Here is an 8085-nt window from a genome sequence, read left to right on the forward strand (position 1 = left end):
TTACATGGAGTAGAATTCAATTTCTTATTTATCAAAATGAAAAAGAATAGCCCAATCATGAAATCATAAAGAAAATCCATAACTTGAGGTTGGAAATGGGATTATTGGACTTCATGGAAAAAAGGAGGCCATGAATGAACAGTATGCATACCTTCGTCCATGATTTCATGAAAATTGACGGTGAACCTTCATGAAATTAGATCTTCTATGAAAATGTTAGCTTGTTCTTTAGAGAAACATGAGAGAAACTAGTATATTTTGGGTGAAAAATGACTGAATCATATGTTAAAGGGCTTAAATAGGGGTGGGAAGCTGACCCTTTTAACCTTGAATGCGTCAATTTATTTTAGTAGAGTTTTCATGAACTAAACCCCTGGCGCAATACGGCGCTGTCGCACCATTCATTGGAATTTGATAGTTGGAAAACTGAGGGATGGCCCTGACGTGGAGCCATCGCGTTGCCCCTTCTTTTATAACCTAGAACTTTAGAGTGACGTGGAGGAAATCAGGCTAAGACACTGGAAAAGGACAATTCTAAATTTGGGCCCTGGCGCGACGCGCCATAATCGCGGATCCCTACTGGAATTTGCAAAATGCCATTTCCTCTTGTGGCGCGGCGCGCCACTAACTTATATGGTCCTGTTTTATGATGGGAACTTGAAATAGTCATAACTTTTGACCCGGTTATCGGATTTGGGAATCTTATATCGATGGAAATCTTATTGAATTTTTCATATGAGAAAAAGTGAAAATCTTAAAAATTCCTCATTGAAAAACCATCATTCAGTTTTGAAGCTAATACTAGACATTTTTGAGATAAAATTAGCTAGGAAAAGTATGGCGTATAACAGTTATCCAATCTCCTATAACATCCACAAGCCTCAATTCCAAGTAATCTCCCTAATTAGGTTTTTAGTGTTAAGAAAACATATGAAGGAGTAGAAAAAAATAGAATAAAATAGGGTATTTATACCATTTCCAAGTGCTCGGGTATCAATATCATAACTTGAGCCTCGCAATTTCCATACATGGCATCAGGAGTAGATGTCGCATTAGTGATATTCACCCATCATAATCTTAGTACTGGTTTTCTATCCAAGGAGTTGTGTTCATGACATAGAGTGTCATGATCACGACACTTGATGGTGCTGCTAGATCGCTATTACGATCTCAATCTCGTGATCGTGGGGGAATCAATTATATCATAGATTTTTCTAAGTCTTTTCCTAGTCTTTGGGATTCATCCAAAATACCGTATAAAAAAATAAACTATGTATTTCATAAAAAAAATTGACATTCTAGACTCAATGGTGAAATTTAAATTTTTATCCTAGGTCGTATAAAAAAAAGTGGGTCACACACCCAATTTCCATTTTCTCTACTTTTAGAGCAATAGGTCAAAATGAGTCTGGATACCTCAATACCCAAACCAAGAGTCCTCCCAATATAAAGTCGATATTGTAAGGATACAAGAATAGTTAGAATTTACATTCGAGGTTTTTTAAGTGATGTTTTTGCCCAGTGGCCATTTGGATCCAACGAAGACTTCAAAATAGGGAATTGGCTCTAAAAACTAAATGAAATGCTCGGTAATTGTACTATCAGTTCCAGCAAAACATAAATGACTTTGGGTTGCTATAGAGAAGCTTTAACAATGAAAATAAGTGAAAATATAGAAAATAAATTGAAGGGAATTACAATATCCACTATTAAAGGAACTTTCATCCTCAAAAGTTAAGGATTAGGATATACTTGATACCTCAAACAAGTGAAGATACTAGGTCCAGATGTTTCTCTCGATATTCCAATTACCTCTTCCACTAGATGGTGAGTCCATTGACCCTTAACTACAGACAACTCCCTAGTACGCAACCGCCCAATATCACTAGCCATAATAAGCACTGCTCCTTTAAAAAGGTTGAATGCTTATCAAACTAGGTTGAGTTCCCTCTAAGAACAAGAGATAATGATAGTATATAATGGTCCTGAACAAACACTAGTAGATAAAAACAAGAAGCTAGATACCGATCTTACTCTAGAAATAGTAGATGGTAACAAGAATGCAAATAGACTATGTAAAATCACTAAAACTTCATGCTAGTACAAAGTACAACTACTAGAACTCTTAGTTATAACCATAATCAGTACTCGAACAACCTAATCATTGTCATAAGATGATACAAACATATCTTAGACCTCATAAGTACCATGACATAATCCAAAACATATGATCGCATAATAATATCAAACCATAACAAGACACATAATGTCTTACTTGTGCTCGAACACATGATAGTAGCACTAGAGCATATATCAGACTTGAACCAAAACTAAAATATAAGTATAAATGTACATATAACTGCTTAAGATATGCTAGCAAAATTATAGGCCCCGGATTCTAGCACTAAGGTACTATAAGTGCTACTTATAGTCCTAAGAGATTATAATAGACTATACTAAAGAGACATGGGCCTTGATTCAGTTAAAAAGGGGCCTTAGCTTGATACGGGAGCTCCTAAGAGCAACAATAACAAGAAAAAAACACAATACTAAAGAAGAAGTAACAAGTGTGGGGTCTCCTTTTGATACAAACCAGCCACAAACACAACAATATCAAGAATAAATACACTAAGAAAGCAACAATACAAGATGAACAACAACCCCAAGGAAGTAACAACCAACGGTTTTGAGATTACAAAAAACAAATACTCAACTATTACAAAAAAGTAAAGGGATAGTTAATGTGACATAAAAAATTACAAGAACTAAGAACCAAAGTGTGTCTCAAACACTAAGAACCTTATATATCGTAATAGAAACACCAACCCTCTTACTTAGACACAAAAGGGAACTCACTCACCTCAAGCACCAATATTTCTAGCCAATATGCTACACTAGTGATTCCACACTAAGTGCTATACTAGTTACCATTACAAAACTCTTTCTTAAGATATGAGTCTTTCAATATCAAACAATAACTAAGTGTAAAATGACCTAATATTAGCCTATTTATAATCTTATTACAAAACATAAGATGAAATATCTAAAAGGCCCTTAATGAAGGGGCGCCCTTGGAGTGTAAGCTAGGGGCTTCTTTGGAGTTTTTCCAAGCCCTTCTTCACACTTCAAGGTCTTTCTTCACATTTTAACAAATGCATTTCCTTGGGTAGACTGTTGACACACTCACACACATCTATCTTCATAATCATGCCTGTATCATCCTCTCAATCTTGAGAGGAATTTGACCTCAAATTCATGGCTTTATATTCTTTAATTAGACACTTCACACACACCATCATGCATCCAAACATCTTCTCCACTATTTTTATTTTGCACCTCAATTTTTTCTTGCTCTCTATCTTGATATTATCCATCAATCTCATCCGATTCAATTCCTACCGCTTCACTAAGATAGTATTGTTTCCCCCCCCCCCCAAAGGATCATATTTCTCCAGTTTAGACATTCACTAGCCTTGTGTCCCTACCTTTCACATTTGAAGCATTGAAATTCCATAAGATGAGAAGGAGGATTCAGTTTTCGTTCATTTCTTGGAGGGTACCTTTGGGAAGCCTTGGTCTTGGGTTGGACTTCCTTGACCTTGAGTTGTTTAGCTTTTAATGTGTGATCTGCATCCTTGTGCCAACTCTAGGAAGATTGTACATTATATTTGTAACTTGACCTCTCCTCGAGCTTTTTTTCAACCTCTAATGCTGCTTGGAAGATGTCATCTATAGTTTCAAACTTGTGAAGCGTCATGTGTGTTGAGATGTCCTCGTTTAACCCAACCTTGAAATGAAAAATATCATGACTCACTTTCTCTACTTGGTGATCAAACTTCAACATCAATTATTAGAAGTCATCATAGTATGCCATGACACTCTTTCTACCTTCTCTCAAATTTTACAACTTGGCAAGGAGCTCATACTTATAAGTCTTGAAAAAGTATCTTTGCCTCATAAGGTTCTTAAATCTAAACTAAGGAGGGGGTTGTCCCTTAATCAATTCATTCCTAAACCTCTTAACATACTCCCACTATGTGTTGTCATACCCTTCAAAGTAAGCTATAGCATAGAAACTATTATTATCTTCAATAAGTTCGTTAAGTTGGAATATCTTATCACAAGATAACACCCATGCAGGATAAGCTTCGAGATCACTCTCACCCTTGAAAATGGGAAGGCTCACATTGATGGAATTGATACTCATATCTCTTTATTGGTGGTGGTTTCTTTGTTGGTTCCATTGAGCAACTCTTTCTCCATGCCCTCGGTTTCCTCTTTAATCAACATGCCTTTTTCTTATCTCATCTTCTATCATATAATCTTTATCTTAGACTCCATACCCTTTATGTTTTTCTCTACCATATTCCTCTGCATTGATGGGTTGATTTTTGTGAAGTGTAGCTTAGAAGGTAGGAATTTATTTTGTGGAGCTTGTGGACTTTGGTTAGGTGGAGCTTGAATTTGAGGATTTTGGTTTAGTAGGGGAATTGGGTTTCCAAGTCCTTCTTGTAGGACTTGATTGAATAATGGGGGAAGTGGTCTATTTAGTTCACAGTTTGGAGGGTAATTTGTAATTTGGCTTATGGCATTTAACGGTGGTCTTGGAGGAATGAGCATTTGATGTAAGGTTTTAGGGATAATGGTGGCCGAAGTGTTTTGGTCAAGTCCACTGAAGAAACATGGTTGTGTCAATGAGTAGAAGCACGAGAGTTCCTTTGACTCTCCTTTTGATCCAACCTCTTACTCAATGATGACACATCGATTTACATCTTTTCCATGCTTTGGTTGAAAGTTTCGATCTTGACCAAGATAGTACTAAGAACATTATTATCCATGGTTTGAGAGGTTGTCCCATCGGTTTACATTGTACCTAAGAAGTTACCTACACAACAACAAACAAGTTAGTTGTAAAAGAAATACCTCAGTCTTTCCTCTCTTTGGATGCCTCATATTCGGTCTCAGAAGTGATGTAAGTTGGTTAGTACTTCGTGAGATGTTGAGCGGTGAGTTTTACTCTTATATGGAGTGGAATTACATTTAAAAAACTCAAATAAAATCTGTTTCAGACTCGAGCCAAGTATTTAAAATAACTCAAAAAGATAAAATGCACACAATGAATGTAAACGCGAAATATGGACTCAAAACCCACTTACAATCTAGTAGGTGATTACTTGCTTGATAACTACTAATAAAACCAACAAATGAAAATAATGGAATAAGAAAAGGTAAAACTAAGAATCAAAAATTTTGAGCCTAAAATTGGTGTGTTGTATGGAAGTAGTTACGTGGCAGCCCTTGATTGGTTGCGGTTTCCGAAAAGTTCTTGCATTTCCAACATTGAAATTTTTTTCATCTTCCAATTTTTGGAAGAGTATACTACTTTTGAGGACAATACAAGTTTTGGAGCCCCTTTTCACATTCAAAAAGGGTTGAATTTCCTTGTACCTTTTAGGCAAAACACCTTTTGAATGGGTGATTGGCTCTTTTCTCTATTGGATAGTCTTGGAAAACCTTTTTTCTTCCATTTGGTAACTAGTCTTTTGGAAGACCTCTTAGTCCCCTTACTTATTTGGTATATTTTTGGGAATTGTTTTAAGACAAATAAAAATATTACACTGTTCCCACTTGGTCTTAACATCAAACAATAACTATTGAAAATTCTTCTTGTCACAAGACATGAAGGTTAGTCAAGAACACCAAGAACCTTCAATTGAGATTTGAAGACCAAGTTTCAAGTTGAACCTCCAAACAACAACAACCCATTCTCAAACACAAATCCACAACAACAACACAAACAAGACTCCTTCAATTTTTAGATCCACACAGTAACAAACCAACAACACACGTTCAAAAGAGAATCCGTAACAACAACACACGTAGAAGCTTAAATGGGATCTTGACTCTACTAGTGTTAGAAAAAATAAAACCAAAACTATTAATAATAAGAAACACACAAAGAATCCTAGATCTAGACTCAAAGATTCGGCCAAGGTATAAACAAGAGCAAAAATGTCGTGGCCAAACAAAAATAACCACTACTCCTTTTTTTCAATTTTTCAACTAACAAGCCCAAGATTGATTTTTTTGGAACAAAATCAATCATTGCTCTGATACCTAATGATATGGAAGCTCCTAAGAACACACAATAACAAGAAGAAAACACAGCACTAAACAAGAAGACATAACTCGTAGGGTCTCATTTTGTTACAAACCATCTACCAACACAACATTATCAAGAAGAAACACACTAAGGCATTAATAACACAGGATAAAAAACAAACCTAAGGAAGAAACAACCAATGGTTTTGAGATTACAAGAAACAAACACTCAAACGATTACAAGAAAGTAAAGAGATTGGTATTGTGACATAGACTATTAAATGACCTAAGAACCAAAGTTTTCTCAAACACTAAGACCCTTAACTACCATAATGGTAACACAAACACTCTTACATAGACACAATATGGAATACTCTCACCTCAAGTCCTAACGTTTCTAGCAAAAACACTAGTGATTCCACACTAAGTACCACCCTAGTTACGGTTACAACACTCTCTCTCAAGAGATGAGTCTTCTAATATCAAAAAACAACTAAGAGTAAAATGATCTAATATTATCCTTCTTATAGTTTTATTACAAAACAAAAGATTAAATGTCCAAAAAAACCTTAATGAAGGGGCACCATTGGAGTGTATGCTAGGTACGACTTTGGAATATTTCTAAGCCCTTGTCCATACTTCAAGGTCCTTCTTTATATTTCAATAGATGCATTCCCTTTAGTAGACTCTTGACACACTCACAAACGTCTATCTCCATGATCATGCCTATATCATAGCTAAATAATAATGATAACAATCTACTAAAAACCAAAAATAGGCTAAACTATCCATTCAAAACTTGCACAATATTATGCTAATATCATAATCAAGCTTAATCTAAAATAAGAATCATCCTAGCCAACTTGGGTACCACTAAATGCTTGCTGAAATCTCTAAACTAGAGCTTTCTACTTTTGAGAATCCTTTAAGGTTTACAATGATATAAAAAATAACGATATATGTAATAAGGCAAGAATATTAACACCCTTATTGAATATATGCACTCTTAGTCAAAAATTGGACTAAAACATCTACTTGGTCCTTAGTTGTGGAATTGTAAAATTAATATTATCATAATATCCTATATTGCTCAAGGTTTAATTGCCACATAAGTTTTGCTAAATTTTAGTCCAAAATAGACCTCAAATCAGTCTTAAGGTCCACTAAAGAAGTAAGGCCTAGGTTGATCAAGCTCCAATAAAGTAGTTTAGGGCCCTTAAAATAGATGATGTTGAAGGTGATGATAGATGCTAGAGCATTCCTCTAGATTCTTAAGTTGTTGTATAAGAATACATCGCACCAACCATGTTTAATAATTCCCAATGGACTCCAACTAGGTGCTCGGGCTAGGTTTAAAATCCTGTATTTGTAAATGAATTATTCTACCCTACTAATTTCAACAGTCTTTACTTGTTGACACGATTAAAAATTTTATCTAGGTTCATTTAAAAAAAATGGTGTAATGCCCCGAGATTACCCCCTGGAGGTCAAACAGTGCATAGAACCATAAGTGATCCTAAGATAAAACATAATATTAGCACAATTTATAAGAAATTAAATAAAATACATAAAATTAAAATAATAAGTAGAAAAAATACCATTAGTAGAACTTTCTCAATAGAATACTATTAAAAAACTTTTACATCACTGGATTATACAAAAGGAAACTAAAATTGAATACAGTAACTCTGTCCAATTATCTTCGAATCCTCTACTAATATTTACGATAGGTAGATGGTACGTCACGCCCAACAACTCCCTAATCAATAACAATCAATTGAAATAAAATACTAGATTTAAAAATGACTAGAATTTGTTAATAAAGAGAACTCATCACCTACTAGCTGGAAGCTGCAAACTATCTAATCAAGATACTGTGAGCTACAATTGTTAGCTACATTATAAAATAATGTAGCCACACATATGTATATGTGGTTAGTACTTATGGAATGTACTGAGTATGTCGAGGTGAATGCAGTAAGT

The sequence above is a fragment of the Capsicum annuum genome, chromosome 11, assembly GCF_002878395.1.
Source record: "Capsicum annuum cultivar UCD-10X-F1 chromosome 11, UCD10Xv1.1, whole genome shotgun sequence".
NCBI classification, from domain to species: domain Eukaryota; kingdom Viridiplantae; phylum Streptophyta; class Magnoliopsida; order Solanales; family Solanaceae; genus Capsicum; species Capsicum annuum.